The following is a 25,625-nucleotide window of genomic DNA, read 5'->3' on the forward strand; positions in this document are numbered from 1 at the left end:
AAAATCTGTCATTAGTTCATCAGTTGGAATCTTGAAACAGGTCTGTAATGAATTCTTATCAGGTGTTTTTTCTCATGCAGTCATTCTGTTTTCCATCTTGCCCAGTGGGAACAGTGGTTAGGGGTGAGAGGGAGAGAGAGAGAGAGAGAGAGAGAGAGAGCTGCAGTCTTTGTGGAATTGTTTTGTTTGGATGAATGGAAAAAAAAGAGGGGAAGCTGAGGAGTGCAGGTTGAGGAGTCAGGTGTAACAACAGGCAAGCAAACACATCAGTGTAAAGCAGATTCACTGCTCTGACACTGATAAATGAGCAGTGGAATTATTGCATAGAGGAGGGGAAGTGTACTGTTTGTGTCCGAAGCACTGAGAGAAGTTAGATGGGGAAGCAGGGCGCTTTGGTGATGTATTTGGTTGGTGCTCCAGTTTGTAGTGTTGTGTTTTTTTGTAGAGATTGAGCATGTCAACCTGGGCCAAGCCTGGCATTGACTTGTGACAGCGCACATCTCTGGGTGGCAGCAGTACAGTCTCCCTTCTCATACAGCGCTATTATATGTCAATCTTACTCAGTGACTGGATGCATTTCTTTTTGGATATCACAGTGAGTCAGCGAAATGACAGGATGATGTCAAACGTCATGTTACAGGTGCACGGATGAGTACTATTTCACATATAGTTATGTACAACATGGACCTTTTGAATGCTGCAGATGCAATTTTTATGAGAGAGGAGAGTGACAGTCTCTCACTCATGTTTGTACCAAACACTCACAGTACTTTGGTCACATGGTGGAAATATCTAATAGGAATGATTGAGAACTGAGATAGTCATCAGTAGTTCTCCCTTCCCACGGACCATATGTTTAGAAAACTGCTGTGTCAATCACATGCCGTCCTCAACCTTGCACTGCGATGATGAATCTTACCTGATGACAGATGAATACTTTGAGCAGAAATCATATAGTATATAATTTTGTATTTGTGTCTATAGGACCCCCTTGAAAATGAGATGCTACATCTCAAGGGGCTATCCTTTCAATAAATTCAAATATAGAGGCTTGGAAGACTGTGTTGCAATGTCAAGGCTGGCCATTATAAAATGTTGACATCTCTTTCAACTCCTCCTCCTCCTCGTCCTTGTCACCATTCCCCCCCACTCTGACTCAGTCCTCAATTAGGTAGGTCAACCTTGATGAAATCCAATCACTGGTAATTTACGGTGGGTCTCCAGTATCTTGATCTCATCATTGCGCAGTGCAGAGCAGGGCTGGCCAGGATTGTATTTCATGTCAGAAGATCATAAAGACAGGGTCCTGCAGTGTGACAGCGACTGCTGAAAGACCATCATCCCCTCCTGACGTATCACAGGCCCTGCGGAGTGTATTGTTGTGAGCCCTTTCCGCCTGAAAGCAATGTCATGTGCTTTCAATGGATGTTTCCTGTTGTCCCAGACAGTTTGGGAATCATACAGGATTCAATTTCAGCCCCTGCTGCCTGGTGCTGAATTTATAGCATGGGGGTTCAGGTGTGAAAACAGCAAGAATATGGTAATGACACTGACTACTCTATATATAAGGTTTGGAGCTTATTATAGAACTACTGAAGGAAACAGTATAATCTGGCAGGCACTAATTCTGCTCGCTCTTCTCGGTGTTCGCAAGACCTTGACTTCTTCTTCCTGCATCAGTCCTATTCCTCAATCCATTAGTGATTTGTGATTGACAAGGATCCCTTCCCGGCTTAGTAATTGTATTTAAGCACTCACAGGGAAGCTGTATATCACATGAATCAATTATAAGGAGGCTGCCAATATCTAGTTTAAGGCAAACTCAGGTGACAGCGGTGAGGTAATTGGATACGCTGTGTGATATTAAAAGTGATTTACATCTCCAATTCAGTCCCTCTCTCTCCCGAGGCGTCTCAGTTTTGCTGACCTGTTCACTATCATGTGGGGGAAGCCTGTGCAACCTCAACGGGAAAACCCGCCTTAAATCAAATTGCATTGACATTCTGCTGAGTGCTCCGGTAGGAGAACTTGAACGTGACTTCAATGGCCAACGCTCTGCTCTGCGATGATCATGCAAAGGGTATTCACAGCTGAAAACACATTTGGAAATAGACTTTCCATGCTGCTCGACTTTCAGACTGCAGCTCCCCGAGATCAGGGAAGCCTTTTTTTGGAGCAAGCGTGGCATAGTGAGAACCTTTGACCGAGGGAATGCCATTACTAGGCTGGTACACAGCGCTGTGCTTTTATACAAGGCAACCTGAGCCCTTTGTCGAAAGCAATCACACACAGTCATCTGACATAAACATATTCGTTCTCTTTCTCTCTCTCTCTCTCTCTCTGCCACTCTCTCTCTCTTTCTTTCTCTCTCTCTCTCCCTTTCTCTCTCTCCCTCACACTGGTGTTAGATTGCCCTGAGGTGCCCAGACATTAGAGTCCAATGTGCTGGTTTATGGCACCTATGGCACCTGCCTGCCCTTACATAAAGGTTAAGCACGAGAAGACTGACCTTTCCAGCACGGTCAATGAAGGTAGGGTTACATTCATCAGTAATGAGGAGCAGAACATGCTTTGGGAGTATGGGCAAGCCCCTGCAGAATGGAAAAGATGGAGACCAAGAAGACAGACTGAGAATTGTACCGAGAATGGCTGAGAAAACTGATTGAAGAAAGCAATAGAGAAGTGTACAGAGAGAGCCACAAGTGAAAAAAGATAGGTGGCAAAATAGAACATAGTGACAGAGGAAAGCCCAGAGACAGAGAGGGATGCGAGAGATGCAGTCATCTAAGTGATGCCTCAGGATGCCTGGCTGGATCTTTGCAAACCTTTCCAATGAATAATAAATGTAATGGTCAAAACAAAGAGAATACAAGCTAATGCAATGGCTTTTCTGTGCTACTGTGTGATACTTTGTCGAGCGTGTGAGGAGGAGGAGGGAATCGTTTTGGGGCTGGTCCTACCTGCGCTCTATAAATAGGTCCTCTCGTGATAGAGTGCTGGCCTTAGGAGTGTGTGTGGGCGCTGCTCACCTTGTCACAGGTGAGCTTACAGGGGGGAAAGTGAGAGGTTCATGTCATGACAAGCCCTTACATGTGTACTGTGTGGCCAAGACATACGAAACCTCTCACTGCAATCTCTGTAAAAACAAGTGTTTTGAGTCCCGAAGCTTCATTTTTACCTGTAGCATGAATCTCTGAACAGATGTAGGCCTACTTCGATTGAATTCCATCTCACCAAGTGTGCTCGAGACCCATTTCAGATACATTGAACAAAGATTTGGCATAATGTTTCAAAATGTTTCTTGAAACAGCAGAAGTTGGTTAGCAAAGAAAATGTGTTAAAGGCATATTTGTGAACAGCTGGGAAGCCTCTTTCTCAAGAAAATTAAAATGTGCTCCACACTAGATCTCATCTCTCTCCTGTTTGAGCCACAGCTTATCCACTGGACACAAGAATGTCATGTACTACTAAATTATATGGGACTAGTGGGCCAAATCATCTTTTGAAAAAATCTCAAATGGGATGTTTGCATTGTTTGCTTACACTAGGCATTAACTTCTATCAGCCCAGTAGAAAGCATCATCCCTGATACTGAGCCAGACAGATTTGTGCTGCCTCGATCCTCTTTTGTTTACAGTGAGTCATTGGTATAATTGCACACCAAATATACTTAACACAAGCTCATACAAGTAAGCCATATCCAAATTACTGGATTGGTTTGAGCGGTCAGACGCACCGTATTGAATCACAGTGACTTTTGTTTTACATGTTTTTTCACCCCGCTGCAAATCTATGCCCATTACCGCATGTCATTCATTATTCATTAAATGATTAATCTTGCTTAATGAAGCATATAACCTGTAAATGTGGTTAATAACCTGCCTATGTTCTTCACTGGAAGTCTCTTTTGTCTGCGTGTTGGGAAATGAGATAAGATGCCGCTGCTGCATTTCTATGTGTTCAGACATACAGAATCATGTGCAAAACGCGTGTAATAAATATCAGGGCCACACTATATGCCACCCAACTACTGATTTAGTGAGAGTGTCAACATGAACCCACATGAGTTAGGGCCATGCTCCTGGTGTCATAAATTAACGCTATTAGTTGTAACAAGGATGCTTACTGTGCTCCCAGTGCTCAGTTTTAATATATAGTATAATTTGTAGTTTGCAAGAGCAATATCCTTTTATATTGATTTGTGGTCATGCAAAGCTTCTAGATATAAGCACCACGGTGCAAAATATTAATTTAGGGGGAGTGTGAATAGCTAAAGTTGTAATACACCCATTGGTCCAAGACAGAAAAGGTTTGCCTATTTAGGTCCACTTCGATTTAGACGTCCATTCAATCTGGGCAGCCTGGAAAATAATGGCCGTGGATTCAGAGCATTTTAAAGAGATCAATGTTTCTACTTTCCAGACATTTCAAGTCAAGTTTTCTATCCTCTCTCCCCACATGAACTATGTCCAGCTCTGTGCTTTCTCTTAATGTGGATGTGCACCATTACTCTCTCCTTTATCTAATAAGCCAGTCTAAGTGGGAATGCTAAGCAAGGCCTGGGCACAGACTAGTGCTATTTTGTCCTCCCACGCTGGGAGTCTTGGAAGCAGCCAAAGTCAGTCCACTGTTGATGAAGATGATGACATAATCTGGGGAGGCTCGAGCATAATAAGGTACTGTAACAGACACCTCAAATGTCAATCTTTGTGAATGTCAATGTTGTCATATTCATCAGTCTCGATAAAGTGCAGCTGCGTGTGAATTTTAAAACCGCAAAGGTTAACATGAACAATACACATTGGGTTGCGTAACACTGTTCATTTTGGCTCATCAATTCTTTATAGATTCATGGTTATGTGAGACAAGATAAGTTAGCATATTAATGTGCAGCCTAAAGTGTGACAGGAACAAATTTAACTACTGCAGTGTAATACTGTGACCGTTACTGCACAGCAGTTGGAGCTGCCTGTTGTTTTGGATCACTGCAGACATGCTTTCACTCTCTCTCCTTCTCCTTCCCCCACTACAGGCTCTTACAGCACTGAGGGATGTATTTGTGGTCTGGTTTGTATATTGCTGTATTTTCGGAGAGTGGGAGAGTCGAAGAAGGAAGGGAGGTGGAGAAAGGGAACGAGAGGAAGGCCTGAAGTCAGCATTAAGTCAAGTGCTTTCTATCTACCTCTGGGTCAAACTTGAGCAGCAGGTCCACCACCCTGTGTTTCATTATCATCCTTTCATCTCTGCATGAATTGTGGTCAGTCCTTAGAGGGCTAAATCGATAGGCATTGGCATTTTATGGAAGAAATGTTCTCGGCTTGTTTGGCAAATGGATTTGTAGCTTCTCTACTTTTGCTTATTTTGTGGAAAGCCCAGAGAAAGCCTGCCCACTGCATTCTGGCCTTGGCTGTTGTGCTCCTTTGAAGTCAGATTTGGATTGTGTTTTTGGTTCTGCCGCCATAATTCACAGGCCTTTTTCAAGGTTTTCGAAGTGAGTTATGTCTCCCAAGGTAATGCCTCTCTGCAAGGCTCTTCCAGGTACGCTACAGCGGTTGATAATAACTCCAACCTGTGGGAGCTGTACCAGGTTCCTCTTACTGTACTACGTCATCTCATTTGGCCTTTAGCAAGGTATCAGGTTGTATTACAAGACTGGAGCTTATCGTTTAGGTAGAGCACACCGTCTCCTCTCCTGCGGTCTCCTGGTTACATAAGCCTTCCATCAGGCCTCTAATCAGCACGGCCTAGCATTTAGGCACCAGCACCTAAATCCTCTTTACCCCGCAATCATAATCAGATAAGAGAGAGCTAGCTTATAGGTGGCATGAGGCATGAGTTCTTATAGTCCCTGCATGGGCCAAGGCAGCCGCGCTTATCATCTGGATGTTCCCTACCTACAGGACACCCCCCCCCACACACACACACACACACACACACACACACACCTCTCTCTCTCTCTTTCTCTCTCTCTCTTTCTCTCTCTCTTTCTCTCTCTCTCTCTCTTTCTCTCTCTTGCACTCTCTATCTCTTCTCATCATTGCCGCACAATGATTATCTTAGGTTGAAAACAGTTCTGTGGTCATTTGGTTCATATCAGGAAGGAAAAGATATTGGAGGAGAAAGGATGGTGAAGGCCTCTTATGGGCAAAAGGTTTGTTGCTAATTAATGTGGGCGCTGATACTTACTGCACATGTTTGATCAACTACCAAGCAGTACGTCTGCTGAATTAATATCAGTAGATATCAGAATGCACTCCAGCATCAGCTTCATCTAAACCTACTGTTACCTTATATCAACTAGCTTTTTCCCAAACTCTTAAGACATTTGTTTAAAGCCTTTGTATCTTTGCTCTCTCTTCTAACAGCCCATAATAGCAGCACTATTATTTCATGAAAATTGGCTAGTGTGTTGTATGTAAATAGTCACTAGGTTGGTCACTAGGATTTTTAGATATGTTACTAAGGATTAAATAACAACTTGCATAACAACAGCATTTCACATGCGCCAGAATTGTGATATCCATGTTGATAGGGTAATCTTAACTGACATACTGTAAACTATGGCATTATATCCTTCAGTTGAATATTTAGTATTAGTTTTTGTTTACATTATATTCATTGAGGTCACACTTTGCTTTGTATGCATTTGAATTATGTTGATACTCTCGATGAACTACTGTATGTTTTAATACAGGCTGGATAAACAACATCACAATCATCATAAAGTTCATCACGCAAAAGCATTTTCATTTTTGAAAATTGCACTATGTATGAACCTACTATCAGATTATCTCCCACTCCTAAGAGAGTGAATAGATCTCATTTGGGTTTTACAGCGGAGGTAGCCTAGGGTCAAATTTAAAATGAAGAGGAGGTTAGGCCATTGCAGCCCTTTATTGATCCAATCAAGGCCTTGCATCTGTGAATTTGACCCTAAAGGTTGAGACAACTTGCCTCACTTGAAGTGAGGAAAGTTGTTGAAGACAAAGCAAGAGAGAGCAATTGATGCTGCTGAACCTTAAAATTGATTCATCTCAGTGTTGAAATCACGCTCTTGTGCATTTTTAATTATTTCGGGAATGCCCATAGATCAATGTGTGCAGTAATTGCAAAAGTTGAATCCACACACCCCTCCTCTTCTGTATCTGTGTGCTTTGCTCTGCACAAATAGCCTATTGCTGCTTCCATCCATTTCCGTGATTACCGATGGGAACTTGCATGCAGAGGAATTTCAGTCTGGATGCAGCTCAGTGGCACTGATGTCCCAAAAGGGGCCGCTTGCCTGTCTTGGGGCTTATTGCGCTTGACCCTGCACATACTGATTCATGGATGAAGACAGCAAGTGAATCTCACGAGGCACAACTAATGCACATTTTGTTACCCTCACAGTTTAAAGAATGGAGAAGGGTTATAGAAGGGAAAGAACAACAGACACCGCTGTATCTTCAGTGGCAATTGGGATGAACAAGCAAACCTAGCTTTAGCACTAGTCCACTATAAACAACATGGCCAATGCAATCCAAGGCTAATGGGTGGCCAGATGGTGCTAAGAGCCTGATGCCTGAAGTCTCATTAGTAATTCTGTTTCCGTCCCCACAATACGACCTCACACTTCCCAGCCAAAACAAACTTCTTATAACGCACCCATTACATATGCCACCCACTATAAGGTATGAGGAAGCAAGCTTTTTTGTTTATCTATCATCAGCTCATACATTAAGCATAATTCAATTTCCTATGCCAACCATTTCTGGTTACAGACTTATTTTTAGTTGCATGCCTGTTCAGTCTGAAAAAAGTTCAGGAGGTGTAAATTGGCGAAAAGCCCCAGTTCTGAACACCATGAAAGCCAGATAAATCCCACTGAAGGCTGGGAGTGGCTGTGGACCAGCAGCAAGCAGCAGCGCTGGCTTGGCACTGCCAGCTTGACTGACACTCTGGATAAGAGGCTAATGTGTTCTTTCCTCTTCCTGCCTTCCTCATCTCCTCTCTGTCTTCCCTCTCATTGCCTCCACCAGTGCCCCGGCGAGGTTTGCTCACCCCATCTTTTTGCTGTTTCCTAGTTCCAGGAGGCATCGGGGATAGAGAGAGATGGAGAGAGAGGACAGGGGCTAGGCTGGAAGAGAGTCATCATTCTAAACGCTATGAACACCAGGTCTCCATTACGTGCTTCACTGATCCCCTTACACACACACGCACACACACACACACACACGCACGCACACACACACACACACTCACTATGTACTCACAGCTCACAGTCAATCTTCCACACCTCTACACCTCTGCACACACATAGAATAATGCACACTTGCATATGCCCTCTGCAAGTACAATACACAAGCAAGTGCGCGCATATGCACACACACACACACACACACACACCTTTTAATCTGAAAACCTTCAAATACTGCTGAGCCAGCTTTCCTTGGGTGCCACAACAGCGTCAGTGCCACGCTGTCGTCTCTCTCCGTCTCTCTTTCAACATCCCTCACCTCCTCTCTTCTCCCTGTTCACCTCCCTGTTCAGCTACATTCATGCCCTCACTTTACGTTTGTTTGTTTTTTTATCACCCTCTTTTACAATCCTCTTTTTCCCTCTTATACCTCCCTCTTCCCGAGCGCTTTCATCTCTCTGCTCTCTGTTTTCCTGTTTTCTTTTCTGCCCATGTCCCTCCCACTTTTCCTCTATCTTTATGTCCTATAGGTGAGGGCTGAATTGTGATCAGGCTCGCCGTTCCATCTTGGAGGCAGTGACGTGAGAGTACATCGGTATTCATTGAGCCGTTTTTATATTTGACTCCCGGTCAATCATGTTTGTGATTCAGCACCACTGGCCGGTGAAGTGCTTCTGTAGGTGTCTCCGCTCCCGGTATGCTAACACCGCCCGGAAGAACAGCGCAGCCACACAGAGGAGCACTGCATCTCTCTTCCCCCTTGCAACAAGAGCCGAGTGGCATTACATGTGTGAGCAATAAATGCAAAAAACATCACCTTGAAAAATGGCTGCTGGAGAAACAAAAACAACTGATGCATAGGAGGGGAAGGGATATCCTTTGGAGGTCGTGTCCTGGCAGTGCCAGTCTCCTCCGACCAAGAAAGACCCACTGAGGAGCTCTTGACGGAGGGAGACAAGGAATGTGTAATCAACCTCATTTAACTTGTTTCCTCAGAAATGCTGTGTTTGCGTAGTTTCCATGGTGACTGTGGTGTGCCATGGTGACTTATCGACACCCAGAGTGCAATTCATCTCCATACAGGCTGTGTGAGAGGCAGAGCAGCTGGCACCTCAGCCCCCACAATCAAACCCCTAATGCAAATCTAAGGGAACACTGTTGCTTATCATCAGCTTGGTTCGGATCTCTCTGTCATTTCCTGTAGAGATTATTAGAGTAAAAGTAGCTGTAAAGTGCAGAAGTGGACTCGGGTCTTGTCACTGAGTGAGTGGACTTAAGCTTTCCCTCTTTTGTGCGCTGTTTTGTGATGATGCGGCTTTGGCACTATAACATTTGCCATTCATAAAGTATAACTAGTGCTCACTGACGCTGAGATGACCCTCTATTGTGCAGCAAAGTCAGTTGAGACACATAGTCATATTTCAGTGTGATAGCCCCTTTGATATAATGAGAGTAAAAGACATTTAATTTTAATTACACCAAGATGGGTAGTCATAATCATCTGTATGAGACTATGTGAAAAGAAGTGGGAAGCAGGCATGTTGGAGTAAGGGATATGCACACTCACCACACACACACACACACACATACAGTATATACACACACAAAGTCATTCAAACTCACTCGTTATATCGCGGGCTTTACACCTTGTGACACTGGAAAAGGAAGAAAGGAAGCACATAGCTCTCCAGATTCCTTTGTAATAATGAATGGTGTGGTCTGTGGCCCTGCTTTGGCCTGGCCCTCCAGGCCAATCAGGGGATCTCCAGAGCATCAGCAGCAGAACAGAGACCTGCTTCTGGGGCTTCTGTAGGATAGAAGACATTAATTAACAGCCGCTATGCTATGAAAGAGCCTCCGGGGAAATATAGGAGAAGACAGATAGCACGGACGAGAGGGAGGATGAAAAGGGTTGAAGCCACTTGTTAGCCGTTGCCTTACAGAATCTGGGTGACAAAGCAGAAAGAAGCTATTGCAAACTATCACCACCTTGTCCTCTCCTCCCACTCATTTGCTTTTCTTTGGCTCTTTCTCCCATTTTAGCTCTTCTTACCCCTCTACTGGACCTCATCCTTTTTCATATATCTTCTTTCTCTCTTTGCTTTGCTTTTCTCTTTCTCCTCACAGTGACGCTGTTGGTGTCACTGTGGGCTGTGCTGCCAGCTGTTTGCCGTCTCACTGCGCCCCAGGAAATGACAGAAGAAATGATTGCATCTTCTTCATGCTCTGTGTGTGCGTGCACCTCACTCTTCCTCTGCTGAGACTGAGGAGTGTGTGATCGCTGACCATCGTAATCCCACCTTGCTTCTTCCACTCCTTTCCTGCTCTTCTCTCTCTATCGCTTACTCACTCACTTTGCCCACACACTGCGCCACACACTGCAAAAATGTCCACATTAACAAGTCGTTTATTCTCATATTAAGTCTTAAAAGGTTAAGTGAACGGCATGAGATAATTCCACTTGTTTCCAACGCATTCACTTATTTTGTAGAAATAAGTGTAAATATCTTGAAAAAAAAAAAAAAAAAAAAGCCAAATAAGGCAGATCACTCCAAGAAAATTGAAGAATTCAAAACGTTTATTTGCATTGAAAACAAGTGAAATTGTTATTGTTATGTAGATTCTTATGTAAATGTTATTTTTCATTATCTTCTATTTCATTCAAGCTATGAAGAATGGTCATTTGTGAACCTGTGGCGGTGCACGCTTACAGCACATTTCCGATCTATCTCCACTAACCCTGTTTATTTGATCAATAAATCAGTTATACACATCACTGAATGGTCCGTCAAGTGGAACTGTCCATCTGTGCTCCAGGTGTCCAGTCAGGCGAGGTCAGAGGAGGCACTGATGTGCTCCTTTAGCTTCCCTAGTGTGATAGTAATCAGCTTAGTGCCACTGGAGGCAAGGGCCTGGCCGGAGAAAGGGTGCGCAGGGATAAAGACGCCATGTGACCCGTGTCAATGTCAGGAAGCGAGGGGTAAGCGTCTTCCACACCTCTAGGGTCACAATCTCTTTTGATTTTCTCTGGTGTGTGTGCAGGTGCAGGTTGGGGTCCACTGTTTGTTTGTCAATGTGCGAACAGTGGACATTAAAGAGTGTTTGTGTGTGTGTGTTTGTGTGTGTGTGCCCGCGACTCGGTATTGATCTGGAAGTTTTTAAAAAAATGCTAACTCTTCCTCTGACCATTCATTTTCTTTCCCCTCTGTCATTAGCAGCCTCTATGCGGCTCTCTGCAGAAGTGTGGTCAGACGCATCACAGCACAAATTTCCTCTGTGAATTTATGGGCTGCTGCGAGCTGAAGGAGGATCCGTCCTCCATCACTGTAGGATCGGGGGAGATTTTGGTCTGTCGGGTGTTGACATTTGGTGGGAGCGGTGCCAATCGATAGGATGACTCTTAGCTATTGACCGGTGTGCTGAAAGGCGCACCTGTCTCCTTTTATTTTACAGGATGGGGCTGTGTGTGTGCAGCGCAAGTGTTGACCGAGAACCACCAGTAGCCTGGCACACCGGTTGTATGTGTCAGGGGAAACAAGAAGGTCACGGACAGCTGCTTTTATACCCCTGTGTGTTCCTGGTATTTGCTGTTTCACTCCCTCCGCTCTGCAGATATTGTATATTTTGTGTCTGGGCTCTCATATTTCTTTTTCTGAACTTGGTGGTACTTTTATAGTAGCGCTGCTCTTTTCTCTCTGCCTTTTCTGACTCACCTTCACTGACTCACCGTTCTGTTGATTCTCTTCATACCTTTCTTTGATTATTCTCATCCCTTTTCTGAATTCTGCTTCTCCATTTCCCCCCCCTTTCTCTGCTCTTCCCCCTCCATGCTGCAGTCTAGTTTGCTCCAGTCAGTCACCCCAGCTCCCTAATCACTCTCTCTCCCTCCTCAATGTCCTCCCTTCCTCCTCTCCAGCCACTCTTTTAGACAAGCCTAATGAACATTTATGGGACTTCTCCACCTAATTTTGTGCTTTATTTGCCATGTGTGCTGCCATACGGTGCAGTCCAGCCCACTGGAAATCAGAGCTCTGGCTCCCTGCTTCCCAGATCCAGACACACTGGTGCTGGCCATTGTTGCTGGCTGTGGTCCTGCTAAAGATTTTTTAAGTATACTTGTCTCGCAATAAATCCCTCTTAAGTAGCATGACAGTATCCAAAGGCCAGCGAACGCTCTTAAGCATCCCCGGTTTTCGCCTCCTGTTCCAAGGTAATGAATAAGGTGTCTGAGAGCGAATAACAATACTAATGTTGATGGATGACTGTTGATACAAGGAAAAGTAGCATCGGCCTTTGTCACGTTTCCAGTGCGGCTATTCTGGCCTTTTTGAGTGGTTGCTTTCTCCCACTATAGCTCGTCCTGCTGTAGTCGAGAGCCCAAATCACACTAATGCAGCTTTTAAACTGCATTAATGTTGCCATAAAAGTCATCTTATGCCACAGATAGACATCATAATGCTTGGTATTAAAAGCATGCTTAACACATACTTAGAGGCAGACGTAAAGGAAAGCTCACCTCTAAACATACCAACATGGCAGTCAATCCCTCCACATCACAACACTGAGCGAGAGTAAACAACAAATGTGTCTATCTTAGTTCAGCTCTTCCCTGGTTGCAATATGTGTAGTAGAGATTAGGAGGCCTCATTTAAACATATATCTGCATTCTGAATGGCAAAGGCTAATGCGGATTATGTTGTGAAGCATTAAAGCGGGTGAAGTAGTGATTCATCCTCCCTTGGTTGCTTGATTCATTTCCTCTGTTATTACTTCAATATGTATTTATTCCCTTTCTTCACATGTCACAGCTGATGAAGCTCCGGCCTTTAATCTTTGTTCAATTCAGCCTGGCCAGGACAATGTGGATTGTGACGCACTTACAGGATGACCTTGTGTGTGTGTGTGTGTGTGTGTGTGTGTGTGTGCCTGCACGCGCCCATGTCTTGTAAGAAATACTAATTTAATTTCAAATATGCTCTCAAAGACACAAGCACACTGGAACACACGTGCGTGCACACACACACACACACATACAGATACACACACATGCACATGCACATGCACACACCACAGACTGAGGAACGTTTTATGCAAACAAGATAGATGAAAGGCAAATATGATAACATAGTGTCAGTTTTATTTCCATTCCTTAGACAGCAGCTTCCTTCACTTGACAGATCACTGCCACTCTAAGAGTACAGGGAGGCATTCATCTAAAGATTCAACATTTATGTGTATTTTGTTTGATATATTCATTTATTCAAGATAAAAAATATATTTAATTCCATTTTTGTTGTTGTTTCATTTCTCCAGTCGAGACTCTCTGTTCAATTTGCTCTTATATCAGTGAGTTTACTACCACATTTACAGGTTTACACAGCTGACAGATCTGTCAGAGATGAAGGAATGTGTCTGGAGAAGCGGCACGCACTTTGGCTGCGGAAAACTGTGACGGAGGAATGTTGTTTATGAGTTCAATAAATATCCATTTAAAAATGTTTACCACTTTAACATGTTTTAAACGTTCAGCAGAGGCGCGCCATTTTAATCGCGGCCGCGTGATTCGTTTTACCGGACACAAAAAAAATCCCACAGATGACGTCGGAAGTCAACGTCCATCTTCTTGTAAGGATTAACACTGGTGCAGAGGTATAAATCCAGCCTCCTGTCGGTCTGACTGACAGGCAGACACACCCCCGACCTGACGTGCTGCTGCCCTGATCCCCTCTGACGACACTACAGAGTCTGAGGACGGAAATAAGCAGCCCCGTAACCATAGTGTCAGCTTCGACGCTCTCACCTGCCCGTCATCACAACAACCATGCATCCGTGACGACGGTGAATCAATTAGCACTGCTGGCATATATCAGATTAAGGCTAAACAGGGCCGAAGGCAGGCTCATTAGAACGGTTGTCTGTTGAGCCTGTCGGACCGAAGGCCAAGCGGCGGCTTAATGGGGGAGGGTTGGAGTCGCAGAGGGACGCTGTGGACTGCCGGGGTTCACAGCTTAATCCGGAGCAATTGGCTTCTCTCTGTCCCCAGACTGGAGAAATAAGAGGAGGAAGGAGGGAGGGAAGGAACAGGTAGAGGGGGACAGAAATAAGAACTGGGTTTTGCTTCAGTTTAATCAAGGGGATGGTGAACAGGAAAAATGGTGTTTTTACATAGCATCACTAAAATCTATAGTGATCAGTGGCGATGCTTGTATAAAACAATAGTTATGTTAGTGGAGATGCTCATCCACCCAGCAACATGCACAGGCACATGCGCGCACCCATACACACACACATACACACACACAGAAATGGGTGTGTGCATGCATATACACATGCATATATGCGTCTGTGTGTGTGTGTGTGTGTGTGTGTGTGGTTGTGCCTAGGGCTGCAACTAACGATTATTTTCATTGTCGATTAATCTGTCGATTATTTTCTCGATTAATCGATTAGTTGTTTTGTTTTGTCTATAAAATGTCAGAAAATGGTGAAAAATGTCGATCAGTGTTTCACAAAGCCCAAGATGACGTCCTCAAATGTCTTGTTTTGTCCACAACCCAAAGATATTCAGTTTACTGTCATAGAGGAGTAAAGACATCAGAAAATATTCACATTTAAGAAGCTGGAATCAGAGAATTTTGACTTATTTTTCTTAAAAAAGTACTCAAACCGATTAATCGATTATCAAAATAGTTGGCGATTAATTTAATAGTTGACAACTAATCGATTAATCGATTAATCGTTGCAGCTCTAGTTGTGCCCACGTTTGTGCATGTTATTGGGTGGAGGAGTGCCTGCAGAAACAGACTGTGTTTGAGAGCCTTCCCACTGGTCCCCAGTGGGGCCTGCGCTGTTGGATGACGGAAAGCAGCAATGTATACAGCCTGCAGATTAGATTAGCGCACGCTGTACCAAAGCATATTAATCCATCAGATCGTTTTTGTCGGCATGCGTGCATGTGTGTGGTGTGCGTCTGTGTGTGTCAGCGCTTGTTTGGGTGTATGTCTGTAAAGGACTGCACATGCAGAACGCCATAGCCAGCCATGTAGAACATTGCATGGACAGCATGCAAAGCGCATTGCATCACAACCGCGCTGCACCATGTGTGGGGCTCCATCAGCAAGAAATACATAAACACCATCTCCATAATAGATGACGAACAAATTTCCCTTTAGTTCTTTGTCATCTAGATTAAACATGAGTTCTGCATGAGATAACTTCTTGCTGCGACATTTTTTTTCCCTATGAGCTCGAATAGTATGATAATGAAATCTCAAACCTTATCAACCGTAGATATCTGCTCTGTGCGACAAAGCAGTCATTCATGTCTGGTAGCACCAGTGAAGGGCTTTTCCAAAGAAAGAGTCAGCGAGGGAGATGTACTTTGATATGAAATATTGATAGCCAGGACATTTACTTGAATTGCAACAAAGTGCTTGCAGACAGAGACGGGGGGTTGTTGGATAAAGACAAAAAAAAAGAATGAAAGATAGAGCAAGGACAGCGGGAATATCACAGGGAGAGGGAGAGAAAAGCTCTGTCAGAGAAAGGATGGAGGGTGAGAGGAATTAGGCTGCAGGAGATGGAGGGATAAAAGCCTGTTATAGAGAGGTGTGGTTGACACGGGGTCACAGGTACAGGGCTTTGGTTAAGGTTGAGACTGTGTGACCATCACAGCGAGGTGGCTCCTATCCGCATGATTTTACAGATAGCTTCAGGCTCTCCTCTCCTCCCCCTTGCCACTGCAGCCAGCCTGTCGTACAGAGCTTTTGTTGCTAGGGCACATAGAAGATTGAACATGGGAAAAATGCTACTGAGGTACAATCGATAGCTCCTAAATAATTTCCCAACCCTGTTTATTTGATGTTTTGTTCGATGCAAGAGTTTCATCAATATTACTGCCAAATGAAATAACGCCATATTTGGCATGGTTAGCCGGCCACTCTCCCCCTCTTTTTCCCACTGCAAGAAAAAACATAAGATGGAGGTAAATGTTTCATGACCACGTGTGCGCAGCCTTCGCCTTGAAGCGTTCCCCTCTTGTCATAGCACATGTTCCACTCTTGCTTTCTCTTGTAGCACAATGGAAAGCCAACCAAGAGTGGATGTACTGTAATCCCACGGCTCATGTTTGGACTCTTCTGTGCCTGACTCAGCTGCACACCAGACCATGCTGTGTTTTTGTATCTACTGGAATCCTCAGCCCTTTATTTATTTATTTTATGTATTTATTTGTAAGGGGCCGTGTTCAATATTAAACATAAATGTTGCCATTTGATGTATTGAACGAGATTTATCTTAACCTAATTTTAATTTGCAGTCCCTTATAGGTTACAATTAACACAATTAAATACATACATTTGCCACACAATCCACATAAACAAAGACAATACAAATTAACAATATAAATACAAGTTGACAATTTACAATACACATTAACTTTGACAATAACAATACAAATACATCACTTGTCATAACACAAATGGGAAACAACAGACAGACAATAGGGATATTGTGTCTGGATTAAAGGCTTATGCGAGTTGCAAGCTTAGGTTGTTTATCATAGGTGAGTCTAGCAACTGTCTCTCTGATCTATTGAATCTTATGTTGTGAGATGCTAGTGTAGATATATATAGTTTTTTTTATCTATCTATCTATCTATCTATCTATCTATCTATCTATCTGTCTATCTGTCTATCTATCTATCTTAATGATGCAATTTGCCAGCAGACCATAAACCACATTTTGAGGAGAAGGTCATGCTGTTGATCCCTGGAGCTCATTGACTCAGGTGGAGCTCTCTAAGCTCTCCCAGGCCACAGCAGCCCCTCCCATTACGCACCCGCATTGAGCTGATGAGGCAGAAAGTGTGACAGGGCAGAATGTAGTACGGGATAGAGAGCAGAGCCACACAGGAGAACCACAGTGTCGTGTTTGGCCTGAGACTGGGACACTGAGCAGTCTACACATCAGGGAATATATTGTTATCCGAGTGTGGGCCAGTGATCTACCTGCGCCCAGCCCCCAGCTTTATTGACGCCATAAAGTAGCAGAACATTGATCGTTTAAATCCCATTTTTTTATTTCTCTCATTCACTTTCTTTATCTCCCTCCATCCTGCTACTTTATCTGTGTTCTGTCTCTCTTTGTCCTCCCCTGATGCCAATCCCTTTTCCTGGCCTCCTCTGTTTTCTTCCACCCACACGCCCACCCACAATCCTCTGCTCCTCTCTCCAGCAGAGGAAGCTGCCCTGCGTTTTACCTCTCCCCTGTGGAGGACACTGTATAACCTCTACCAGCCCAAACAATATGTTACTACTTATAGCTAGTTAATTTGTCATCCAACTGTCCCCGACCATTTCTTTCAAGAAATCCTGGAAACTGTTGAAAATAATTGCCAAAATGTGACTGCATGTGTATGTGTGTGTGTGACTGTCTGACTATCCTCTGCATCCTCTGCATGTCACCTGAGTAAACTCGCCTATAGGCCCACGTGGCAAGAGTGCAAGTCATCACACACCACCACATCTGACGCCACTGCGTAAGGCAACTTAGGCAAATTAGCGAGTGAGCGGTGTGTGTGCGCCACTACTAATCCGACGTAAACATAGACTGGGCTATTTAAAGTTCAGTTTCCACTGCGACAAGTCAAAGTTAGCGCAGCTACAGAAGTGTGTGGCTATCACTTTATCATCCTGATAACTTAATCCCTTCTTTGTGTAGTCATGCAAGAGAGGGAGAGATGGAGGGGATGGAGTTGGAGGTTGGACGGGTGTGAGTGTGTATTAATAAGCCGATGGAACTCTGGCTGGAGCGGAGCAGGGGAAAATACCGCATACTTCTAGAGATATTGGGAAGGAGACGGAAAGGGAGCGACGAGCGTGATGGGTTGTGATAGTGATGGACGGCGGCTTCTGTTTACGCTTCTGGTACCAAAAAAAAAAGAGAGAGAGAGAGAGAGTGGTTTTTTGAAAATGTTCAGAGAGAATGTGAAACTTGTCTGGGGTTAAAGTTGAAGCAGCTTCAAAGGAGGCAGCGGGAATGCTCGTCTCAGATAGTGGGGTGTTTAAACACAACACACTCCCACGCAACAGCTTCCAAGAAACCGAACAACCCCATGAAAGTGATGTTTACTTTATTCCAGAATCCACTCTCAGGCTACAGTGTGTATGTGTGTGTATCTGTGCTTGTGTGGGTGTGTGTGTGTGTGTGCATGTGTGTGAATTTCTCTAAGCCCCTATCACTACTCACAGGACCATTGGGTCGCATTTAATCAAGACTTTTTGCTGCTGTGCGCTTTCACTACAATATAATTATGCTTATATCCTCATACAGGGCCGTATCATTGTCGTTTTTATTGCAGGATGTGATGGGTAAGGCGGTGGTGAGGTGGGGCATGGAAAAAAGCTATGATGAACAGCGGCATAGGAAATAAAGTGAATGTGAATGTGGGGATGCGGGATCGGGAGGGGAGGAGGGATGGAGAGAGATCAGAGAGAGCAGCAGGAAGTGAAAGAGAGAGATGAGAGAGTCAGGGAGAGAAAGAGAAAGAGATCAGCGAGAGAAAGGAACGGGATAGAGGGGGTGGGGGGGGGGGACTAATGTGTCCTTCATGGGGTGAGGCTGGACAGAAATGGCTCAGCATGGAGCTAAATTGACTCCATTACAGGGGCAGCGCACCGGAAAGCATCAGTGACATCACCCATCCCAGACAGGCAGCTCCGGCTCTCACAGGGAACGGCGGCAGCGGCTCTATCTGCTGCTCGATGCAGCAGCCGCACGCCTGTGGTTTTAGGCTCGCTGGCTGCTGTTTTGCATGTTTTATACGTGGCAACATGTAAGATGATGCCTTACATGCTTGTCAGCCAACAGACAAAACGATTATTCCTACAACAAATAGCGTTGGTGCCCGTACAAAGATGTCAGAACACATTTTCACTTGACGGGATGTTGTAGCTTCATCCACACTGAAACAAAGGTATATGGAGTTTGCCTAATAGATTTCTTTAGTGAGTGGCACCATTTGAATGCATGTGTGGTGTGTGTGTGTGTGTGTGTGTGTGTGTGTATTGTATGGGCATGTATGTCTTCATTCATGTTCAGACTGACCATGCTGTCAAACAGTGTGCACCAGCTGAACTGTCACCTGCTGTGATTGGTCACAGGTGTTTGCAAATAGATTAAAAGTAGGAAGCAGCTTATAGGTCATCAAAGGATTTCTCTGACAAGGTGTTACTTAAGCAGACAGGTTTGAAGGCTGGGCACATGTTCAGGTAATTCTGTGTGTGTGTGTGTGTGTCTGTGTGTTAGGGTGCCACCTTGCCATCTTATCCGGAACAATAAGCAGTATATGACTACATTCAAACTGTGTGCTGTTGTGACGCTCTTACGGCAGTGTGTTTGCGTGTGCACATGTGTGAGTCTCTATGTCTTTTTTTATCTGTCTGTGCATACAGGTGTGTGTTGCAGAGAAAACAGGTGCGGGTTTCTGCACAACGCAGTCAAGCATCAACACCTACACTAAAAGCAGGGTGACTAAATAGGGAATGCAGTTAAAATTCTGTGCTAAATCCTACCTGCCAGCCAGGATCAACTGTAACACAGAGGAATCCATATAGGCTTTCTTCCAGCGCTGGATTGCTCATGCACAGGCTTAAGCGAAGGTCATGCAACCACAAGTATGGGAATGACATGCCATTGCGTCATGTTTCTTTGTTTGTTTGTTTTCCAATACGAGTGTATTTTCATGCACTAAGCCTCATTAATTGACAGAATGACAGATTGTGTGATTCAAATGAATCTCTTGCATACCACCTTGCCACCTTGTCTGGAACAATATATACGACTACATTCAAATTTATGACATGAAAAGTACTTGGAGTTTCCAGGACCTACATGGTTTCAAATATCATTTCGTACTGTGTGCCATTCATTTCTGCTATCTGATGCTTCACACTGTGTTCCCACTGTTGACTCATAGCATTGGGGGCCTTCTCTGAGTTCAGACCCCTCTGCGTTATTTATAGAGGCAGCAAAGACAAGAAGAAAGATGTAACCAAGACAACAGTGGATACACTCACACTTCACACTGGACTGGGTTGAATGGAAAAGAAAGCGTACAATTATGTCTGTTCTCTTACTGTGATACAGCTGCCTGATTATAGAGACAGGACTTGCACAAGCTGGTGTGGTGTGCTCTGTGAATGCATCCAGACAGAAGTGACTGTGGAAAAGAGTGTGCAGCATGTAAACAGCTTTCAAACAATAACATCTCGTAAAACAACCCCGCTGGCATTTGTCTCAAACAGCCTTGAAACTTCTCGTGTATCAAGTTTGTTCTAAACTATCGGCGTATCTGAAGCAGATCGCCGCCTTGCCATTGGCTCGCCAGCATTCTCCAGTGTCCAAAACAGCTGACCCGGAGTCGTCTGTTGGCTTTGCATCAGGGATGAGCAATAGTCGGATAATGAACAGTGAACAAGGGGAGAAAAATATGATATGCACCACCGAGCGACTGATTGGGGGAGGTTAGAGGAGTAATTATACAGCTGTATGGAGTAGTTAATTAAGAGGAGCACTTGGCAGATCAAGCGTGTTAGACACACACAGCACAAGATGGAGGCATCTAGCCACAGCCCCGGCCAGGACAGAGGGAATTGTGCAGCTGTGTTCTCTCTGGCCGCAGGCCCAGGCCTTGGTTTGTGCCCATGGCCTCTCCTTCATTTCCCTGATCAATCTCCAGTCCCTCTACGAGCCAGAGCACCTGCTGTCTGTTCTTACCCGGATTGATTTCCATCTGTTGTTTTTTGAATTTCCTATGAAGTAAGCCAGTGGTAGACAAAGGAGGGAGACCCTCTCATGGTTAATGCATCAGAACCACGTTGTCTACTCGTCTCATCTCTCTGGCCCTTTCCATTATTGATGGCTTTTTCCAAAGGAATTGCACGGCTACTGATTTCAGCCAGCTGATCTTGATCCATGACTGACAATCATAGATCACAGGTCTCCTTCACAGGGAAAGCTTTGCACAAAGGGCCCAACTACCCTCTACAGCAGAAGGCAGTACATCAGACTGTATATGATATTTCAGTTTTCATCTCACCTATCATTCTATATTGAATATTTCCTTGGATCTCCTGTTCCTGCGTGACATTTGAAACCTATAGCTAGATTCTAAGCCTCATGTTTGTTTGAGTTTAAACACACACTGTCATCTTTTGTGTTGGACAGAGCATCGACAATAGAGGAGTTCATGGTATGGTTTTGGATTTGTCCTGGTAAGAAGTCATTAGTGCACCTGAAGAATAGAGAGGGGTATTCTGCTCTTTAAAATTCACTTAACCTCCATTGTGTGCACTGATTTGATCTGCCCCCCCCACCTTACTCCCATTAGCAGGGCAATTATCAAACAGAGCCCCAAGACAAAGAACTGGAGCACAACATTTGGTGGAGCAAGATAGCTCTGTTATAATACCTCTATTAATTAGGCAGGTGCTGACTCGGCACTTAATAACTCGTCTGATGTTCTCTAAACGAGTCACCTGCTTGGAGAGGCGCGGCTGTCCAGAAACTTCTGACTGTGGCTCTGTCCCTGTGCTCTCCGCGACCCCGCTCCCCCTCATTTACTAATAACACAGTGACCCTTCTGCCAGAGTGGTTCCTGTGCTCCCTTATCATCACGGGGAGGCACTCCATCGCCACAATTAAAGCTTCATGTTTCAGGTCACCAGGCCCCCCACTCCAGAGGAGGTGAAATGAAAGGCACCGCATGTTAAAGGGGGCTCATGGGGAAAGTGGGGACTGAGAGAGGTGAGGGAGAGATGGAGGAAAATGGAGGGAGTTTGGGGTGCACTGAAAGGATACGGGGGATTATCTGTCCTTGCATTTATGCTAATGCCTAAGTTTCCTCCTTTACAGTATTTCACAGAGAGGGGAGGGGGGGTTATATAGCATAAGTGAAAAAAGAAAAATCTGGCTGATAAGAGGAAAAGTGAAGAGAGAGAGGGGGGGGAGAAAGAGGTGTACTCTAACTTCAAACACTTCAAAGAATAGAGAAAGCGAGGGAGGGGAAAGAGAGAAAGAGTGACAATGAAAGGCAGAGGACAGGACAGAGGTCTTTTGATGTACAGTTGTTTTGGCTCCATTGAGAGGCGAACCTTCATTGTTGAGGTGCACTTTGCCCAGGTGTGAAACGGGCTGACTCGGACGGCTCTTCGGAGCTCTCCGCGGCTTATTTCCTTATCACAGAGCGCTACCTCTTAGAGAGCGTGAATGTGGGGCTGGCTTACCGTCTGCCTTGTCAGTTTATTTAAATGAATCCAGCTTTTATGCAAGCGAGTCAGGAGAATAGGGCATCAGGCGTTTCATACATTTCCATTTCTGTCTCGCCAGCGGAGAACCGCCTCGCTCTGCCTAGTTTAGATTTGTTGATATGCCTGGTAGTGAGAAACTTTTTGTTTTTCTTTGTTTGCATTCAAACTGTTGATTTATATAGCTAAACGCGCATTTTAAATATTGAGAAGATGATAACGCCTGACCTTTTTTGGGGCCATTATCTTTCTGTATCAACAGGGTGCATGCTTTATCTGGCTTGTGTCTTTTTGGACACTTTTGGCTTCGGTGTGCTTAGCCACCCATTCATAGTTCAAAGCAGAAATGTAAGAGGAAGAAAAATGAACAAGCCTGTTGGTCTAAATATATCCGTTTGGAGGTTAAATGTATTCTACGGTGGAAATAGACAGGACTGTCCCCGAGGATATTCTGTCCCAGGCTTTATTTATACATATCTACAGTAGCACTGACTTTACTCTGCTCTACCTGTCCCATGAATGTGGCAGACTCCCCCTCATCCTTCTCTGATTCCTCCCACGCTGGAGACGCACTACAGCAAGCCGACATGGCCCTTGGCAAAGTTATCTTTTTTAGTGTACATAAGAGAATGTTTACCGACACGAAGAAAGGGGCAGAGAGAGAGAAAAAAAAAGAGAGTAAGACGATGAAACAGAGAGTAAGGGAGAAATGAAAGATATGAACCATATGCTTCTACATAGATGTGAAAGAAAGAAAGAAAGACAGACAGAGTGGTTAGAATAGAGATGCGGGAGGGAGAGACAAAGAAAGAAAAGAAAGGAAGAGATGAGATGATAGAATACAGTAGAGACAGCTGAGTCACTTGGCTTCTGTCTGAATAATCAGATATTGTTATTCATGTGGAGCAAGCTGCTCCACACCGCCACGGGCCATGTGCAAAAGCTGAATGACTGTAAAGCAAGCGAATGACAAGCTAATGGACTTCTGTGGGAGTGCTAGGAAGCACTCCGAGGGATACTATGGGGATGTGCACTCTGTTTACTTGGTGACATTTGCAACATCATCACGCCTCATTATTGGTTTGTTTTTTTTAGTTTTTTTGTATGCGGATCATTGGGGCTCTCTCCGATTCACAGAGGGACAATGAGAGAAAGAGAAAGAAAAAGAGCTACGGTGTCGGCAACAATTTTTTTCTTCTGTAGCTGACTGGGACTGAGTGTTAACCTATTTTTCTGTGAGATGGTGTCAGTGATCTTGAAAAGCAATCTCTCTTAGATCGTTCCCTTCCCCTGTATTTACCTCACAGAGAACAATAACTCTATATTACATGACCTGACCTAAGCTGGGGCACAGCTGCACACACACACACACATATACACACACACACACACATGCGGACTCAGAGACCTACGCAGAGACCTACACCCACACACACATGAGCGCTCACACAGTGCGGCCCATGGTGAACCACATAACGATACATTCAAGCAGATCATGTAATTGTACTCCATGCATAAATGCACATGCCCCCAGTACCTTCTGTCTTTTTCTTTCTCTTTCATGTTCATACACCCAGGCAAACACACACGCATACACCTCGAATACACATGCCTCACCTCAAACCTCATAACATCGTGACGTTTCATCTAAAACCCCTAGGAAGGGCAGAGCCGTGAACCGCGTGTGAAGGTACAGCAATATCTCTCACTTCCTCATCCAATACAAAGTCCAATCCATCTGTTTCTGTCTCTCCATTTCTGTCTCCCTCTCTCCATGGTGTTAGTCGATGCAACCTGCTCCTCCAAACAGATTGAGTGTGCCGTGCTCATGTTTAAACCAACCATTGGGATGGCCTCACATCCTCCTGTTCAATCCCACAATGCAACAGGCCATCAATTATGAACAAACACAGAGGTTTGATGTGGTGGTGAACAGCCGGATGTCAGATGCAGAAAGGAGGGTTGGAGAATTTGTCTTTGTGTAATACTACTGGCTTTTCCCTCGTCTCTGCAGTATCAGAACAGAATGAGCTGTTGCATCACCACATGAGGTGCAAGGGAGCGCCATGCCAAATATTACAATTTAGTGCTTTTATTTATAGGAATGCATCCGCTCATAATATACAGCACTGCAAGGAGCAGGTTGTTATCTATCATGGTGCTTTATATTGGTGAATTTCAACTAGTATGTCATAGAGTGACCTCAGATGTAGCTGGCATTATTTTAAGCATAAAGGAGACAAATAAACTGTACTAAATTTAAAAATCCAATTAACTTAATACAATCAAATGCATCCAGGCTATTACACTTTCCCCCTCAGAGATAACACAAGTTTCCCCTTGGCCAGCCAGTCTTTACAGTTTATATCCCATTACATCCTGCTGGGTTTTAGACTTGTGCTATTTCGAAGCAAACAATACTTAGGTGTGGATTTTTTTTTGCCTAAGGGTACCACATCATTAAAGCTCAGATCCACTGTTTATCACCTGAGACCTCTCACGACTGACTATATTAGGGAGTAATGAATTGGAGTACAGTCTATCTCTTTGCTGTAATAGTTTTATGTGTCACAGCCCTCTTTGGGTAAGTCAGGCACAAGAAATAAGTGCCTGTGCTTTAATTTGTGATTCATTATAATCAATACCCTCAACAATTTACTTGGGCCAGGGGAAAGAATGCAACCACTGGTGAAGACCTAAGATGAAATGGGCAGAGAATGGGCAAATTTGTTCACAATGTGTAATACAGTTGTCTAATCCATTAAGAAAGGCCCCTGTAGACAAAGGGGAGTGCAGACTCTAGTAGGCTCCTAGCTCGTATTCATTTGATATTCTGGTTTGGAGGAAGGGTTAGGGGATTGTTACAGGATGATGGCCATTCTATCCCATCTTATCCTCCTCCCAGAAACCATCATTCTGTTTCATTTGTCATATGAGGCGTGTGGGACAGCCCAGTGATTAATGAGGGTTTTATGTGGATACGCACATCCCCTTCTTTGTCCCTTACTTCCTCGTCTTTATTTCATCCCTCTCCTCTCCCTTTCCCGCATCCCTCTCTCCTCGCTCCGTTCCTCCATCCTTGGTCCGTCTGACAGAGACACCTGTGCGTTTGCAGAATGATGCATTTTTCCCTCTTTTTGGAT

General features: G+C 44.4%; 1 protein-coding gene across 1 annotated transcript in view; it reads left to right on the forward strand.

The window, feature by feature from the left end:
* The window catches only part of kcnb2b (potassium voltage-gated channel subfamily B member 2b), a 74,448-nt gene that overhangs the window by 730 nt on the left and 48,093 nt on the right, over nt 1–25,625 (forward strand). The gene's annotated exons all lie outside the window — the stretch shown is intronic.

The sequence above is a fragment of the Centroberyx gerrardi genome, chromosome 22 (assembly GCF_048128805.1).
Source record: "Centroberyx gerrardi isolate f3 chromosome 22, fCenGer3.hap1.cur.20231027, whole genome shotgun sequence".
NCBI classification, from domain to species: Eukaryota; Metazoa; Chordata; class Actinopteri; order Beryciformes; family Berycidae; genus Centroberyx; species Centroberyx gerrardi.